General features: G+C 37.6%; 1 long non-coding RNA gene across 2 annotated transcripts; it reads left to right on the top strand.

The window, feature by feature from the left end:
- The first annotated feature begins 503 nt into the window (after window positions 1-503).
- On the top strand, window positions 504-7517 carry LOC107788791 (uncharacterized). Of its 2 annotated transcripts, XR_001648705.2 has the most exons (4): window positions 504-794; window positions 1214-1422; window positions 1505-1634; window positions 7191-7517. It is a non-coding gene; the product is annotated as an uncharacterized LOC107788791 (long non-coding RNA). The 2 variants fall into 2 exon arrangements; XR_012699143.1 differs by lacking the exon at window positions 1505-1634.
- Window positions 7518-10040: the final 2523 nt, after the last annotated feature.

Here is a 10040-nt window from a genome sequence, read left to right as displayed (position 1 = left end):
TGTGAGCTTCTTTGATGTTCGTGGATGGGTTACTGTATCCAAGGACTACAATTTAAGAAAGATGCTTCTATCCCTCCTTCAAGATGCTGGGATAAATGCGGAGCTTGATAAGAAAAGCGATATTGGAGAAGAAGAAGAAGAAGAAGAAGATGATGATGATGATGATGATGATGATGATGATGCTGGGATAAATGCGGAGCTTGATAAGAAAAGCGATATTGGAGAACACAGAGAAGAATAAGTGATGGAAGAAGAAGAAGAAGAAGATAAGTGATGGAAGAAGAAGAAGAAGAAGAAGAAGAAGATAAGTGATGTACAACTAGAAAATCGCATCCAGAAAAGCGATGGAGAACTAAAAGGTAGGAGGTATTTGATTGTTGTGGATGACATATGGAGCACAGAAGCTTGGGATGAGTTTAGGCTATGGTTTCCAGAATACAATAATAGAAGTCGGATATTATTGACTACTCGAGACATTAAGGTTGCTCAATATGCTAGGAAAGTAACAGAGATGCAATTTCCTAAATTGAAATTCCTGCTCCTCGAGCAGTTGAATATTAAATATTGGAGAGCCACTGATGATTGTTTCCCATGCCTTGAGCGTATAATTATAAGAAATTGCAGGTTTTTAAAAGAGATTCCCCAAGAATTTGCAGATAGTATGACACTGCAGCTAATTGAGTTACATCAATGTTCTCCTTCCCTTGTGAATTCTGCTGAGCTGATCCAGAAAGAGCAATTGGAGAGTTTGGGGAATAACATGCTTAAAGTTTATGCCTTTGACACCATTAAATGTAAGTGAAGTATTTCTGAATTATATGATTCTTCAACATCCATTATAAGTTTGAATTCATGAACTGCGCGTTTCACCTTTTAATTAAAATAGAAATGAGATAATCCATATTCATTTTATTCATTTTCAACGGCTTCTCTCAATTTTAACTTAGCATTAAACTGCATGTGCTCTTAGACTACATTAATTGTGTATATTATAGTTGAATTAAATGGCAAAATGAAGTCTAAATTCGAATTGTTGGGACATTTGGTGAAAGACGACAACCCTTTTGATGAATAGTTGTATGGTTGAAGTTAGAAATGTTAAATATCTTTAAAGTAATTGTATGTGTTATATTGAGTTTTCAACTTTGATAATCTCTCAATGTTTTTTACTTTACACTTACTCGAGACTCACTAGTAATGGCCATTTGTACAGGCAGAATCTGGTGAGAGCTAACCGTTTCCACTTACTACGATTGAACCAATGCCCAACATCCCAGAAATATGAGCAGCTTGTTTTTCTGTTAAGACACAGTGACACAGAAGTTATGAGTGGTCCAAATCTTTGTTTTCTCTGAACTATATGCACTCCAGTTCGAATACTAAATACATATTTGGAGTCGCTGAATTATGGGCAACCCAAAGGTAAGGCACCGTGTTCAACTTTTTGACCGGGAGTTGACTTTAATTATTAATTTTGACTTTGACTAAGTCCTAAATTTTATAGGTGGGAGTCCTATTGGGGTTAGTTGATAAATAATTTCTGAAAAGTTTGAGGACTTTGCTCGAATACAGGCAAATGCAGACTTAGACCTAATTTCTTGAAGGATTTGCATATACCATCTTGAGCTAATAAGGTAGTGGATAGTGGTTTGGCCTTAGCTTTCTCAGATAATGTTTAACTAAAAGAAAATGGCAGTTAATTTCTCAACGCACTTGAGTTTTAGTACAACTTGAACTATGTCATGCCTATTTTGATATTCTGCATCATGGATTAGTTGTTTTCAAATGCTATTATCCTGTCGGCTTTGATGAAAATCTTGAACCATGTTGCTTAAATTCTGCAAACAGTGCTTACTATAATATCCACCACCCAAGCAAGTTAGTTGCCGGAGCAGACTTTTATTGTTTTAAGCATAAAATTGAGCCAAAGTGCTGTTGAGAATAAATCTCATACAAAAATAATATTCACAGTAATAAAAACGGAATAATCACGTAGCACCGAGATACGGTAATTATCAAGAAAAAGAGTGACAACAATACCAAGAGTTTTACGTGGAAAACCCTTTGAATAAGGGAAAAAACCACGGCCCCGAGGCAAGCAACTGATATCACTATAGCAAGGAATTTTACACTTTGTAGGTCCGAGTAAAATACTCCAAAGACCACTACAACACTCAAAAGAAATAACCCTCTTTTTATATTCTCACCTCACTACAATATCGCTCACTCTCTATTTTTCTCACAGATTATTTTCTTATACCTTGTCTGTGAAACCTCACTCTTTCTTTCTCTCTTTGTTGGTGTGTGAAAATGAGAGTTGAAGTTATCCTTTTATAGCCGAAGCCTCACTTTCTAAAGCCTACTATATTTGACAATTTGCACACACTTTTCCTTCTTTTTCTTCAATGTTGACAATTCAATAAAATTGGCTACTAAATCAAAGAAATTTTCCTTAGACACGTGCCTATTACTTTGGCTATTGAATGAGATGAAACCCATCAATCTCCCCCTCCAGTCTCATTCATCTAGAGGAGGTAGCACTGTCTTCTAGTTTGAGTGAATGCCGACAAGTTCTTTGCATAGCTCAAACTTGTCTCTTGGTACCACCTTTGTCAACATATCAACAGGATTTTCACTCGTGTGAATCTTTTTGACATGTAAAGATTTGTTCTCCACCTGCTCACAAATCCAATGATATTTCACATCTATATGCTTTGTTCTTGCATGGTACATGGTATTCTTGCTCAAGTCTATTGCACTTTGACTGTCATAATAGACGACATACTCCTTTTGATGCAATTCCAGCTCTTGAAGAAACCGCTTGAGCCATACCATCTCCTTGCCAGCTTCTGTAGCGGCAATGTACTCTGCTTCAGTTGTTGAAAGTGAAACACACTTATGCTATTTAGACTGCCATGATATAGCTCCCCCTGAAAATGTAAACAAATATCCAGTAGTGAATTTTCTGTTATCAATGTCACCTGCCATATCAACATCTGTATAGCCCTTCAAGATTGGATGAGATCCTCCAAAGCACAAACAATCTCCCGTGGTACCTCTCAGGTACCTGAGTATCCACTTGACTGCTTCCCAATGTTCATTTCTAGGATTTTCAAGGAATCTGCTAACAACACCAACTGCATGAGAAATATCAGGTCTGGTGCATACCATTGCATACATCAAGTTGCCGACTGCTGAAGAGTAAGGAACTCTAGCCATGCTCCCTTTCTCCTCCACACTTGTAAGATACAACTTCTTGCTCAACTTTAGATGACTAGCAAGAGGTGTGCTGACTGGATTAACATTCTTCACATTGAAACGTTCCAGTGCACGTTCAATGTACTTCTCCTGAGACAACCACAACTCTCTGCTTGTTCGCTCTCGAACTATCTTCATACCTAGAATTTGTTGTGATGAGGCCAAGTCCTTCATATCAAATGACTTGGACAAATCTCCCTTTAACTTGGCGATCAACCCCTTGTCTTTTCCTACAATTAACATATCATCCACATACAACAACAATATAATAAAGTTATTTTCAGAAAATCTTTTGAAGTATACACATGGATCACAATATGTCTTTATGTAAGTTTGACTTTTCATGAACGAGTCAAACTTCTTGTACCACTGCCTTGGTGCCTGCTTCAATCCATAAAGACTCTTATTCAAATTGCACACCATGCGTTTCCTTTCAGATACTTCAAATCCTTCTGGCTGCTCAATATAGATCTCCTCTTCCAAATCTCCGTGAAGAAATGCAGTTTGCACGTCCAACTGCTCCACTTCAAGATCTAGGCTAGCTTCTAAGATCAAGATTGTTTGAATAGAAATCATTTTGACAACATGTGAGAAAATTTCATCAAAATCAATACCTTTCTTCTGCTTGAAGCCTTTTACCACCAACCGAGCTTTGTATCTGACCAGCTTGCCATTTCCATATTTTTTGACTTTAAAGACCCACTTACATTTGAGTGATCTTTTACCCTTTGGAAGTTCAACTAGCTTGTACGTGCCATTTTCCTGCAAAGATTCCATCTCCTCTTGCATGGCTTTCATCCACTGATTCTTTTCTGGATGGGACATCACCTCCTTAGACATACTCCGTGGAAGGGTACCTGCATGACTCTACCCTTGGCCTTTCTGATCTCCTCAGAGGTTGAGGTTGTTCTTCTCCCTGAGTGGGGTAATCCACTTGCTCGACATCATCATCAAGTTGCCCCCCTACTCAATAACCTCACCAGGTTGCTCCCCCTACTCAGCAACCTCATCGGTCATACTTTCTGCACTTGTGGGATTGTTATAAGTAGAAGGAATAGTAACAAGGTTAGGAATAATACCATTCTTGGCCTTCTCTGTTATATCATCTGCAGTTCCAACTTCACTTTCTCGGAAGATTACATTTCTTCTTCTGATGACCTTCTTCTTTACGGGATCCCACAATCTGTATATGAATTCTTCATCTCCATATCCGATTAATATGCAAGGAATAGATTTATCATCCAGCTTTGTTCTCTGTTCCTTTGGTACATGTGCAAAAGCTTTGCAACCGAACACCTTCACATGCGAGTAGGACACCTTCTTGTTAGTCCAAACTCTCTCTAGGATGTCAAACGCCAACGGAACTGATGGAATCCTATTGATCAGGTAACAGGCTGTCTGAACTGCTTCACCCCAGAATGACTTAGGCAGTTTAGCCATTCTGAGCATGCTTCTCACCTTTTCCACAATAGTGCGGTTAATCCTTTTGGCTACTCCATTGTGCTATAGGGTTCCAGGAATTGTCTATAAATGTCTGATCCCATGGTTCGAACAATATTCTTCAAATTCCCTTGAAGTGTACTCACCTCCATTATCACTTCGGAGACGCTTTAGGTTTTGGCCTGTCTTCCTTTCCACCATAGCATGAAACTTCTGAAAAACTTGAAACACCTGATCTTTGGTTTTCAAAATATAAATCCATAATTTTCGTGAAGCATCATCAATAAAAGTAACAAAATATTTGTTACCGCCCATCGATTCAATTTCCATTGGACCACAAAAACAGAATATACCAAATCAAGTATATTTAATTTTCTTTCAGACGATGTCTGAAATGAGACTCTATGCTGTTTACCAAATAAACAGTAGTCATAGGGTTCTACCATTGTACCATTGGCAAAAGAAATGAGTGATTTCTTGGCAAGAATCTGCAATCCCTTCTCGCTCATATGACCCATTCTTTTGTGCCACAAAATCTGCAGAAATCTCATCTTGTGTTGCGTTCAATTCACCTCGGCATATTTCTGCATTTGTCTTGTACAATGTGCCATGAGCAACTCCCTTTGCAATCACCAATGATCCTTTGGTGAGTCTCCACTTTTAATTTGCAAAATAGTTCTCGTATCCATCTCGGTCTAAAGTAATTCCCGAGATTAAGTTCATCCGCAAATTAGGTACATATCGCATGTCCTTCAGAACCAATGTGCATCCGACATTTTTCTTGATACAAATGTCACCAATCCCCGCAATCTTTGAGTAACTTGTGTTACCCATTCTCACAAGGTTGAAATTACCTGCTACATATCTGCAAAAAAGATCTCTTACCGGTGTGGCATGGTAATATGCTGCTATATCAACCACCCATTCCGACTCTAGACCTAATAAGTGCATGCATTCCTCTTCCTCGTTTATACAGAGGACAACATTATCATTGTATTGCACCATGGAAGTTGTGTTGTCGTCATTCTTCTAGCCACTAGTTTCACATGTGACAAAAAATCTGTACCTTCACCCATGTGTAGGGCGTATAGCTGCTTCTTTAGGTACAATTTTTTTGTTAGCGTTCATGTATAGGCTTTTCAATCTTGTCCAAATGCCACGCGCGATGTCTTCATCAATGATGTTATTTACCACATCATCTGATAAGTGTAACCTGATTGCACTAACAACCCTTTCATCCAAGTTAGCCCAATCCTCAACTTTCATGATATCCGGCATTTTGGCATGAGCATATAGTACCTTGTGTAATCCTTGTTGGATGAGCAGATCTCTCATCCTTCTTTGTCATGTTGAGAAACCGCTATCTCCGTTAAAATTTTCTACCTCGTACTTTACTCTGGACATTTTTGTTTTTCACCGAGTATAGTACTACCGACAGTGAATAGTATTTCTGTGAACGAGCAGCTCATGTAATTTGCCTGTTACAAAATGAAATAACCTATTTATATTACTTTTTTTTTTGCTTCAACAACCAGGTTCAATATTTTTGTGAACTAAGTGGATGTAATGCTGATGTTATTTCATTTATATATCATCTATTCCTATCCTGGACGTTTTTTATAGCAGTTTTCTAGTAGTGCCCATCTCTGTTACTTCCCATACATTTTCTTCAAAAAGCTCAGATGTAAAGGCATAACCCTTTAATTTGAGCACCTCGAGTTTAAGCAACTTGCTAACAGTTATCATGTCCCTCCACCCGACGGATGATGCAATATTTAGTTCCTCAAGTTCATGTAAATAAATTAAATTATCTAAAAATTAGGACGCTCTAAGAAAATCATTTTTATCGCCATAAATCCCCAATAATTTCACTTTCTTAATCATTTCAAGTATTTCTTTTGTGCAACAACGAGGACTCATACTTGTTTAATTTACCTATTTTTGGAAGGACTGAAATTAATTAAATGAATAAGCTGATCTTATCTCTCTCCATTAACCAAATCGAAAAGGAAGCAACCTGGAAAATATCAGAACATTAGGGAAGTGAAGACTTGACTAAAGTTAAAGTTCAAGATCTTTTTATGTAAGAGAACTAACTGTACAGGAAGTAATTTTTTGTAGGACAAATGTCTTCTAATCTCCTATATTATCATTTACGTTGCTTGAAACATTTGTTCATTTAATTTTGAGACATTGGGTGAGTTAGAAACACAACCCTTTTGAAGGGCAGCGCATGAACTGTTGCAAAGAAAACAATTTTGCGTCTTCGCATCTATGATAAGCTGGGAAACATTTTTTCTCATCAGTAGATTCACCAACTACCAATCGTCGATGCACTTCGTCACCAACTCACAATTTTTGAAGCACTTGTTAATAATGGTTGCTTGGTTGAAGTTAGATATGTTGAATCTAATAAAGTATGTGATTATGTGTTATACCGAGTTTCCAACTCTAATAATCTCTCACCCTCGTAATGGTCATGTACATGTTAGATTCAGATGCAGTTAATGAAGAAGCAGCAGAGGGAGATGTAGAAAAGACGGACAAAGATTCAGAGGATGAGTTTTAAGGTAGACTTGTGAGGAAATTTGCTTTGGTTCACTTAAAAGATGTTGCTAAAGTTAGCAAACTGCAACTCTTTGTGTTGCACAAGCGCAGTATCGAGCGAGAAATGAAAACAACTGGTGCTTGTCATATGCTTGTTTTTCTTTTGGTTTTGTTCCTGTTCTTTTGTATCAAGTAGAAGTGGATTGTATTATCTAAAATTCTCAAGAAAACTAAACGCAGAATCTATAGAGTGAATCTGTCATAATGCTCAACTTTAACCTGTCTGAATGCCTTTTTACCTTTCTTAATTACTTTAATTACTTTGTGTTGTCACGACTCTAATTTCTCTCCGTAAGATGTCGTGATGGAACCTAATCTCTAACACTAGGTAAACCTATCAATTATGCGGAATACAAAACTAAAACACAAATCTCAACATATAAAATAAATCAAACCGCGATACAAATGGTTACAACTCCCAAAACTCGGTAGAAATAAGTCACAAGCTTCTAAGAGAAATACTAAGTGTCTCTAAACATCAGAGTGTAATGAAGATAAGGAAAACAACATAATAAAGATAGATGGGGACTCCGAGGTCTACGGATGCTGGCAGATATACCTTGAAGTCTCCACGTACTGACTAGCTCATTGATACCTGATCTGGTAGGAAGTACCTGAATCTGCACAAAGAGATGTGCAGAAGCGTAGTATGAGTACACCACACCGGTACCCAGTAAGTATCAAGCATAACCTCCGTAGAGTAGTGACGAGGTCAGGTCAGGCCTGGAAGTAATAAAAGACAGGGTGAAAGTGTAATCAATATAATAATAATAATAATGACAATGAGAATAATTCAAGTAGTATATCACAATTCAACCATACAGAATATGGGCAAATAATACCTCACGGAAGGAAAACAGGAATTTATAAATTTAAAGAAAAACACAAGTAACCAAAAGCAAGTGCAACCACAGAGAAATATCAACAAGGGCACTCCCGAGGTACCGCCTCGTAGTCCCAAATCATAAATAAATTCACAATATCTCATTTCTTTATATCACCGCGGGAGCCTTCACATTTAGTTTTAAAGAAAATATTTTTCCGAAATAGCATCCAGCGTTTTAGCCACCCTTATCACACCGCATGACTTCTAGTAGTTCCCCTACTAGCCACGCGTATCAATCCACCCTTATCTCACTGCATGATTTTCAACACCCAGACCTTATACCACCGCATGCATATCAATATCACAATATATCACAATTTGTACCTCAAATGCTCAAATATTTCAACTTGCCAAAATAAATCAACAATAATATTATTTCCACAATAAGGAGCTCACGGCTCAATCATAATGAATACAAAATCTCACAAAATTTTTCGAAGTGAATAACTCAACAAAAATAATATTTCACAAATTGAACACTTTGCTTCAATACCAAATTTTTAATGTCAAATACTTCATATTAATAATAATTCAATTAAGAAATTCAACTTTCAAATAATGAGCACAAAATAAAAAAAACAAAGTTTCAACTAAACAGGTAAAACAATTAGCAGCAAAAATGTCACGCAAATTTAAAAATAAAAATATATCAATGATAAGGAATATAACAGGATAAAATAATTTAATTAATATGCAACAGTGATCTACACAATTTAAAGACATAATCTTTCACATTTAGCCCGTGAACACATTCATCACCTCGTGTAGACAACTTTCAACACATTACAATTATCATATCAATATCAATCCTAAGGGGAATTCCCCCACACAAGTTTAGACAAGTCACTTACCTTGAACCGAGTAATTCTTTACTCCTATATGCCTTTGCCTCGCGAATTAGCCTCCGAAAGTCTCGTATCTTGTCACAATTAATTCGATTCAATCAATACAAAATATTGAAATTTATTCCATATGAAAATACTAATTTTCAACAAAAATCTGAAATTTAACTCAAAAATCGCCCGTGGGATCCACGTATCGAAACCTGACAAAAGCTACAAAATATGAATGGTCATTCAACCATGAGTCCAACTATACAATTTTTATCAAATTCCGACATCAACTTGACATCCAAATCTCAAATTCTTATTTTGAACTCCCTAGGCCCAAATCCTCTAATTTCACCTAAAGAATATGTAATCTAGTCGAAATACTCAATGATAATCTAATTTTATTGACTAACAATGATCACAAGTGACTTACCTCAAGTTTTACCGTGAATTCTCTCTGAAAACATCGCCCAAAATTGTGTTTGGAAATGTCCAAAAATGGCAGAAGCTCGGAACCCCTCTAATTTTGTACACTGCCAGAGGTTCCGCTTCTGCGGAAACTTAACCTCTTCTGCAGTCTCGCAGATACGAGGTCCCGCCCACTTCTGTTATTTCGTTTGCTTTTACGTACAAGAGGTCCGCTTCTGCAGCCTCGCTTCTGCGGTCTCCAGTTGCCACCTTTCACTCCGCATCTACAGAGAATGGCTCGCAGATGTGGAGATCTTCACGCACCTGCGATCTAGCCCTAGGCCAAGCCCCTTTCCGCTTCTGCACCTTGCCAGCCTCACCTGCGGCAGCGCACCTACGTGAATAGTTCTGCAGGGCGATCCCGTCTCAGCGTACCATATCACGCAGCGTACCTACGGCAGTTCTGCAGGTGCGATTGCACCAGAAGGCAGAAAACTCCAGCTTTGTTCAAAGTCCAAATTTGATTCGTTAACCATCTGAAACTCACCCGAGTTTCTCGATACATCAACCAAATACACCACCCAGACATCATACAAACTTAGTCGAAACTT

The sequence above is a fragment of the Nicotiana tabacum genome, chromosome 15 (assembly GCF_000715075.1).
Source record: "Nicotiana tabacum cultivar K326 chromosome 15, ASM71507v2, whole genome shotgun sequence".
Lineage (NCBI taxonomy): Eukaryota > Viridiplantae > Streptophyta > Magnoliopsida > Solanales > Solanaceae > Nicotiana > Nicotiana tabacum.
Note: the sequence above shows the minus strand (reverse complement) of the source record. Positions and strands in the feature narration are given on the sequence as shown.